Raw genomic sequence first — 8,762 nt, forward strand, 5'->3', positions numbered from 1 at the left:
ATTTTATTTTTAAAATATTTTTTGGGGAAAATGAGACTGATAGGATGATTAGGGCATGCAGTGTTCATTAACACAAAAAATATATTCCTAACATGTACAAAGACACACAAATGTTTTGTTTTTTTTTTTCTCCTCTACACCTTTCTGATCTAATTGGGACAAGTCCTAGATCTACCGGTCGATCAGGATCGATGTAATGGGCATCCTTGGTCTATGCATATATTGAAGTATGTTAGAAAATATAAATATAAAATCTCATATATGACAATATATTATTTAATGTATTGCATGATATCTTCCAATATATTGCAATATATTTTTCTTTCGTAAGGGAAGTCATCGGTTTCTACAACTATTTCGCTCACTGTCTGAGCAATTTGTTCGTTATTTTTGATCTGCTCGTGTGTTAGTTGCATATTATTTTCTAAGTGCTGGAACTTGATATCCTTGGTATTGAAATTTTCTACCTGCTTGGATGGTGCGAGCGGATAAATTATGTTCCCCTGCACTTTTCTTTTCATTGCGGAGTTTAAGTACATCCAGGACATTGCCGCCCTCAACAGTTTCAAAGACTCGACTCTGTCTATCTGCCCGATAGGGACTGAAACAGCTTGAAAGACCACTCCGTCTGACCCGGCGCACACTCATTCATCATTTGAAAGAGTTCCTTACCGAACAAGAGTAGTCCTCTCTCCTCCAGCTTCGCGTCAACCCTCAGCCCCAGACAAAGAGCCGAAACCCAGTCCCGGAAAGGGTGTTTCAGCCATGGCCACAGTCTTCTCCTGGTCCTCGACTCAGCCTCTGGAGGCGTCAGGTATATTGCGATCCCGGACGAGCCCCCAAAAATGTCAGGTTCATCAATTTGACATTCAGAAATAAAACACAAGGAGACAGGAGACGCAATTCTGGTACCGGGGGGAACGAGGAGAAGCATGAGGTTTCAGTTCTCTGCACGTCACCCCAGGATCTCCCCCCTGTCCCCCTCATTTATTGGGAATCGACAACATAGGTGTGTCCAACCTAAAGGGTGAGGGCTGTTGAAGTCACACTGAACTTGTTTAACTATGTGAGTGTAAACTACGTACATGTGTGCAATTGTTACAAAAACATCAAGTTGAAGCTGGTGTTAACAGTTCCGTCCATGTCCGACCTTGCTCCTGTTTCGTCTTAATACTTATCTTTCCAACCACTTTCTCGGAAAGGTGGTTGCGTCCCTCAACTGCCACACAGTGTACAAAGCAGTCTTGATTAAAAATGTGAGTATATGTTGATTAAAAGCATTGTCTTTCTTAAAAGAATAAACATTCTTCTTTGCAAGCATAGTCAATTTATCATTAATAACAAGCAAATGTATGATAACTCAAAACAATCAACCTAACAAGGGGTAATTATGGAGAAAGTTATACTGCAAGCACTGAGGTGCCTTGAAGTGGGACAGCCTAGTCAGCAGCCCAGAGTCAGTTGGGTTGGTGGGCGTAGTCTCCTCTGTGCTCCTTGCAAATGCACAACTGCAAAATGAAAACCATCGCCTGTTTGTCCCGTTCTATTGTTGGCCAAAAAAAATGCAGCAGCGACTTTTTTCGCTTTTACCCACGACCCTACCCAACTTCACGAAGAGAAGCTCGCTCATCATTTTACATTTTTGCGGGAATAACAACCAAAACCAAATTCAATCAACACAAATTGGGGTACTTGGAAGTAAGTAAACCTTGGCTCAATTCATTTTTGGAGACAATGAATTGAAACACACATCAACGTTCAAACGCCATAAATGATCTTGATCTCTCCCAGGGATGGCTTGGCGACGGTGTTGCCAGTTCCCAAGAGCACGCTCTGGGCCAGCTGCTTCTTCTTGGCGTGCAGCGCGGCGATCTCCTGCTCCACTGTGCCCTCACACACGAACCTGCAAGCAAACCTGATGCTCGAGTCGCTACATCTGGCAAGAAGTGAAATGTTGGAGGAGAAAGTGAGCGTGCAATTACCGATGGATGGCGACATCTCTCTTCTGTCCGATGCGGTAGATTCGGTCACAGGCTTGGTCCTCTAAGGCTGGATTCCTATCAACCATAATGTTGCCAATTGGTTTAAAAAAAAAATAAAAACAACCTCAAGAACCTGATTCTCGAAAATCTCCTGTCCACTTTCGAGCTCACTCACCAGGGCATGTCAATGAGGAAGAGGTGATTCCCGCCGATGAGATTGAGGCCGACGCCGCCGGCACAGAGAGACACAAGCATCGCCTTCCACATGAAAGAAACATTTCAAGTAATTAACGCTGCAAGGAGCAACGAACGGGGTCCTCGCACAGTCATCAAACTTCACTGCTATCTGGCACCCAAATGTGAAATACGACAAAAACTAAAATGACCCACTTTGTCTTGTTGGGTATGGATTCTTGAGACTTTTTTGTGGGTCTACTCATTACAGAGATGCTTGCCAAAATGAATGTTGCAAAGTAAAACTACTTTCAGACACTGATTTAAAAAAATTAAATACCGTAATTAAAAAAGGAGGGTTCCCTGAAAATGGGCAAAATGACCCAAGAATTATCACATCACAGCGACTTCCTGTGTCTTTTCGGGCATTGATTCTTGGGATTTTTGTGGGTGTACTCAATAGAGACATGCCTACCAAGGTTCATGTTGCCAAATAAAAATGTCTTTCAAGGTTTATTTAAAAACAAAAACGAAAAGGTCCCCTGGAAATAGGCAAAATGACCCTAACATTGTCACTTAAAAGCAAGATGGCTGATGGCTTCTGCTCGGCCTAATCATCTCAACTCAACTGTATTTACAGAGCACTTTCAAACAGCCATCGCTGCACACAAAGTGCTCTGCATGGAGCAACTCACATATACAACAGTAAAGCAACAAATCAGGAACAAAGACGGACGGTAGAGAGCACCAAACAGTACAACTAAGATCATAATTTGGGTCATGCTGAGTCAAATGCCAAAGAATACAAGTGAGTTTTGAGGCGGGTTTGAAAGATGGAAAGCGAGGAGGCTTGCCGAATGTTCATGACAGAAATACTCAGCAAGTTTGACATTGCGAAGTGAAACTGTCTGCAGGAGCTGATTTTTGGGGAGGGCACCCAGCATAGGGATGAGTCACCTGTGGTCTCTTGGGGTTGGTGTTGAATTTGTCCACCAGGTCCATGCGGCGTTTCGGGTCAACGGTTCCGTCAATGACGCTGTAGCGGAGGACCATCTGCTTTTCAGGTGGACGGCCATGATGGACAGCATGCTGGTCCACTCGGACACGATCACACTGTCACAACACAGCATTTCACAAGTCATACCAAGTAGTACACAAAAAGTTGCGGAGGCTCAAACAAAGCCCTTCGCTCCCAATTCCAGCTCCAACTTTGGGGTACATTTCCCAAACCGAATTTTGCTACAACTACAAATTTGAGGGCTTTGGCAGCGCCTCACTTCCACATTTTGAACTCATGGTTACCTTTTCTGGTTGTTACCGTTCGCTCGGATGGCCTCCAGCTCTGACACAATGGCAGAAGTCTGTAAGAAAAAAAAATGTTTTCAGGAAAAATGCTCACGGCTGACATTTTTATTTGGCTTGGGTTGAATTCCCCAGTAGGAATGTAGTAAAAAAAAAAAATCTGCCCTACTATTTTCCCAAATGGCTGCTTCAAACAAAAATGGCCAACTTCAATTACGTCCCTGAAACTTTTTGGTGCTGATATGCCCACCGAATTTTAGCATGAATTGATGGAACTGGTGTCTGGAGCTGACTTTTTTTCAAACCCTTTCTAAAGCGGTCACAAACTACGAGCTCTGGAATGTGGCCAATTTTTTGCTCAATTTTGGGCGTGGGTCCTGCAAACATTTTCTGTGTGTCCTACCATGACACAAAATTTTGTGTTGCTTGATCAAACCCAGGAGAAGGGAAATAGATTTTTTTGTTTGAGTATGGTTTCTGTCAGAGGACAAACATGACACAAACATTCTTAACATTTCCCAATGCTGTAAAAATGTGGATAATAAATATTACATTTCAACGTTTCTGTCACCGATTTGCGTCATAGCCAGCGAGACACGTTTTTATTAGCAGGGCGGGATGCAAGGTAGGTAGGTGGCTGTTGCAAAAAAAAATATATATAAAAATAAAAATTACTTTATTTTAAAAAAAGAAAACAAACAAACGGTGTTTCATGTACAATTCGCCGAGGGTACTGGCAAATAAACAATTCTGAGACAGTCCAGTCTCCTACATACATACAGCATGTGCTTCCTTCATTGTAAGGTTTATAGAAGGCTTTGATTTTTTTTGCTGCTCCAGACATATTTGTTTTTTGGGGTTTTTTTGTCCTATTTGGCTCTTTCAACATTTTGGGTTGCCGACCCCTGATCTAACCAATATCGGGGGAAATTTTTTTTGCAAACTCTCCAGGGTCCACTGAAAATACTGAATATGTATGTGCACTATCAGGATGTTGCACAGAATCTGTTGTCGTGGCGCGAGTCTACTGCCCACCTTGGTGCTCCTGCTCCCCTCGTCAAACAGCCGCAAAGGGAAACGTGTCCCATTCAGGCCCACCGTGTCCTCGCCACCATCTGCCGGTGGCAGCAGCACTGTCGCAGACGCAGCACCAGCGAAAAGATGTGGGCGGTGCTGGCAGCCTGTTGTGGTTGTTGGGAAGAAGCCACAGGCAGGTCGGACTGGGACGAGACAAACTCCTGGGACACTGAAGCGAAACAACATGGAAGGCCATGCAGGATGTATTGTATTGATCAAGTAAACATTTAAAAAACTCAATTGATGCCTTACCCTTGTCAAAGGCATTGGAAGCAGAGGCGCTCCCTCCCTTGATGTCGTTCCCTTCGTGTCTCTTCAAATAGTTCTGCACAGTAGATCTAAAACCAAAAGAGCAAGTCAAGTCCTCTTTCAGTTTTTTCTTTCATCGCAGGTCATCAAATGCCGTGCCGACCAATTTCTTATCAGTAATATTTGATCTGAGGGTACATTCCCAAAAAAGAAGTATTGTATGTCACCTGCACTGGGCTGAGATCACGTCATAGACCGCTTGCTCGTCCTCAGACAGTTTAAGTTGATGCACCTTACAAGTCCAGTCAGGAAGCGCCACCTGTTGACCAGATATTTCCTTCTCTTAATTTTTTTTTTTTTTGTGGTGCTATGAATTTTGAGAGGTTTGCCAAAGGCCTGCGTGAAATTATAACGAGATTCCGCACCAGTGGTTTTCCTGAAGAATCCTGCTGGTCTTTGGTGCATCGCAGCAGCAAAGTCCTGGTCAGGATGTTGAGTCGTTCCTTGCCTTGATTGGAGCCATCGTCAACTAGCGCCTTCCATAGATTGTACTTATCAAATGGAGCGCAGCGCAGAAACCTGGATGGGGCAGCAACAAAACCTCAAATATGGGATTTTACACGGTAGGTTTACAATACAGACCAATGTGTAATCTGGCTCCGAGCTGGATCACATTTCTTGACATTGGCTTTGGATCAAGAAAAAAAAAGCAAATTTTGTTCAAATTGCATTAGATTAGTTGGTCAAATCTTGTCCAATGTGAACAAAATATAAAATAGACTGAGCCAAGTTGAATCCAGATTTGATCCAAATTGTGCATTTGAGATCTGATCTGATATTTGAACTACCCTGGTACCACCGAGGATGTTTGATTGTCTCTTGCTTTGAATTTTTTCTCACTCTCTCATACGAATTATCTGTTCAAAAGTCAAATTTCTGAAAAAAATTAGATTAGATCCGGATTAAAGTTTACTGTCCTATGTGAGCAAAATATAACATGCATTACTGAGCCAAATCCAATCCAGATTTGATTCAGATATTGCATTTCATTTTTCTTGCGATATATACCGGATAAAACATGGTAAGTGAGACTTGCCATGTCTGCTGCTGAATGCACATTCCTGTTCGCACCCGGATGAAACGTGACCATTTCGGAGGGTCTTGACAATGTGTTTGGAGAAGGTAATAATGAAGGTGATTCTTACTTGAGCAGAGAGTACATGTCCATCAGGTTGTTCTCGATGGGCGAGCCGGTCACGGTCCAGCGGGCGGCCTCCTCAGCTGGCAAGCGACCACGGACCGCTTCCCCCTTGTGGTTCTTATTATTGTGCACCTCGTCCAGGATCAAGCGGGCCCACACCACACGCATGAGGGGTCCGCCGCCCGCTTCGGCTGGCTTAGGAAGCATTTGTGATGTAAATTAGCATGTTACAGCGACTCCATTTTAGAACAGGTGGGAACTTATCAAAGACCCAACTGATGTGTCAAACAGGGACTGCCAAAAAGTGTGGCATGAGTCTCACTGCTGGTACGTGTTTTCCTTCTAGTGGTATGTGAAGAAAATAAAGATTGAAATCTAAAAACTGCATAATGCTAAAGTGGCTTTTTAAAAAAATCCAGTGCACTAAATTAGTTCACTCTTGTTTAGTTTGTTTTAAGCTTTTAAGTCCAATATAATTGCATTCAATCACTTTTGAATTGTTTGTTTCAAAACATTTGTTCAGGTACAATTTATATTTGATGCGCAGGTGCCCTACATTCAGTTTTTATTTTCCTGTCATTATATTTTAGAGTATTTAGGTAAAATTAAAGGAGTAGTTGAGTTGCACTGAACGTATTTAGATTACTTTCAGTATTTAAGTTGATTTCAGAATATTTTGGCAACTTTTAGGGAATATTTTATAGATCATTTAAGACTATTTGGGGAAAGACTAAGTATTTGAGTTAATCTAGAGTGTTTAGATTACATTTATGGAGTATTTCAGTAGATGTAAAAGTATTTAAGTAACTTTTGAGGAATGTTCCCTCTAATTTTCATATCTCCGGGAAAACAGACAATTTCCCTGAGCATATGACAGGGGTGTCCAAAGTCGGTCCTGGAGGGCCGCTGCCCTGCCTGTTTTCAGCTCTCCCAGCTGTGACACACCTGATTCAAATGATCAGCTCATCAACCAGCTCTGGAGCAGCATTACAACAATCCTGATGATGTGAATCAGGTGTGTTGCTCCTGGGAGAGCTGGAAAACAGGCAAGACAGCGGCCCTCCAGGACCGACTTTGGACACCCCTGGCATACGAGGACCACTGTGAGCAACATCAGAAGTGCTCACTGTGGCCACACACCAGTATCACACCTGGGATCATAGAAATGTTCATGGCTAATTAAAAGAATCAAATTACAACAGCGATTAATGCATTCATTTTAATGGCAAGTAACATCTTGTCAATGAGACTTTAACTTGCTCAAGGTCAGATTTTTTTTCTGTGGGACAGCAGATAACTTTTTGTAGAGGAGGGGAATTTGTCCATTTCCTTAAGGCCCTCCTTGACACAGGTTTTTTTATTTCTCTTTCAAGTGGAAGAAGACCCAACACCACGTCGTCTTTTCTTCAGTTTTTCACAACGCAACACGAATCAATTCGGGCTCCTGAGGGTCTCGGATTTCGTCAGGAAGCCCCCAAAAAATACAGGCTCACGTTTATATAGGCATAGTATGTTTATGAAGGGTGGGCAGTCCTGCCCCTTATGTAAAAATCAGAAACAAAAAAGAAAGGTCAATGCAGCTCAACTTTGACATGAGGGCAAAATCAAGACCACATCTGCTGTGCACAAATGATAAGATTGGAGTTCCTTTCCCAGGGAACTTGACAGCCCTGAAGAACTTAACATAGATGAAGGACTGGGAAGAAGACCTTTGGGGGCTGTTAAGGGAAAAAGAGGATGTATGCATCACACAAACCTCTTTAGGGGTGTTCACACGGCAACATTTGCTCTGGTGCTTGCCAGTGCTTCCCCAGTACAGCGTTCACATGTACAAAGTTACACCGGTGTAGCCCCTGAAAACAGCTTACTCCGGAGCAAATTTTTAAACCACTTCCCCGAGGTGGGTTAAATTTGCTCCGGAGCAAATGCTCGTTTCCGGGGCAGCGCCAGTGGCGGTTCTGGGGGGGGGCCAACGGGGGCCAGTGCCCCTATAGCACTGATTCTGGCCCCCCCTGTGGCCCCCCCTCCGAACGTAGATTACGCAGTGGCGCAGAGTTGCAGACACGAAAGGTGGAACCAAAGTGTGTGGCTTAACTTTCTAGTCGGACCCTTTAGTGTGCTGCACCACTTAAAATTGAGCGGGAAAATGAGAAGCAGTCCGCAGAGAAGCAGATTACCACAACACGAGTGCTATTTTGACACGACACGATTTATATTTTCAATGTAAAATCACAAAACGCAACAAGCCCCCAACACTAGCATTATTAAGTCTAATTCCTCTTCACTTAAACATTTAACGTTAAAAATGAAAAGAAAAACTCACATTACATCATATTTCTACATGAAAAAGAAACACATTGATCCAGACACAGAGAGAGAGTCAGATGATGATAGTGGTGAGAGATTTGAAGAGGAGCAAGTTGAAAGCACCAGAGAGGGAGAGTCAGAGGACACGGGATTCATTTATTTTCAGAGCGAGGACTCAGAGCAGGAAAGGGATACAAATGAAGATCCTGAGAATTAGGAAGATGAGACTGCAATAGAAGTGGAGTGTGAGACACAGACAGAGGATATTTGCACTTCCACAAGCACTGGACCATCAGGTATGTGATGCTGAAAATAACACTATCCTGCTCTGTGTGTGGGTGCGTGTGCATGTGTAACTTTTTTAGTATCCCATTTTAATTTAAAATTTTATTTAACAGGAACAATATATAAGACATTGCCTTCTAAAATTTGGATAATTATATGCATGTAAAACATTTAGCTTCAGTGTA

This window comes from Hippocampus comes, unplaced genomic scaffold (assembly GCF_001891065.2).
Source record: "Hippocampus comes isolate QL1 unplaced genomic scaffold, H_comes_QL1_v1.1 scaffold448, whole genome shotgun sequence".
Classification (NCBI taxonomy): Eukaryota; Metazoa; Chordata; class Actinopteri; order Syngnathiformes; family Syngnathidae; genus Hippocampus; species Hippocampus comes.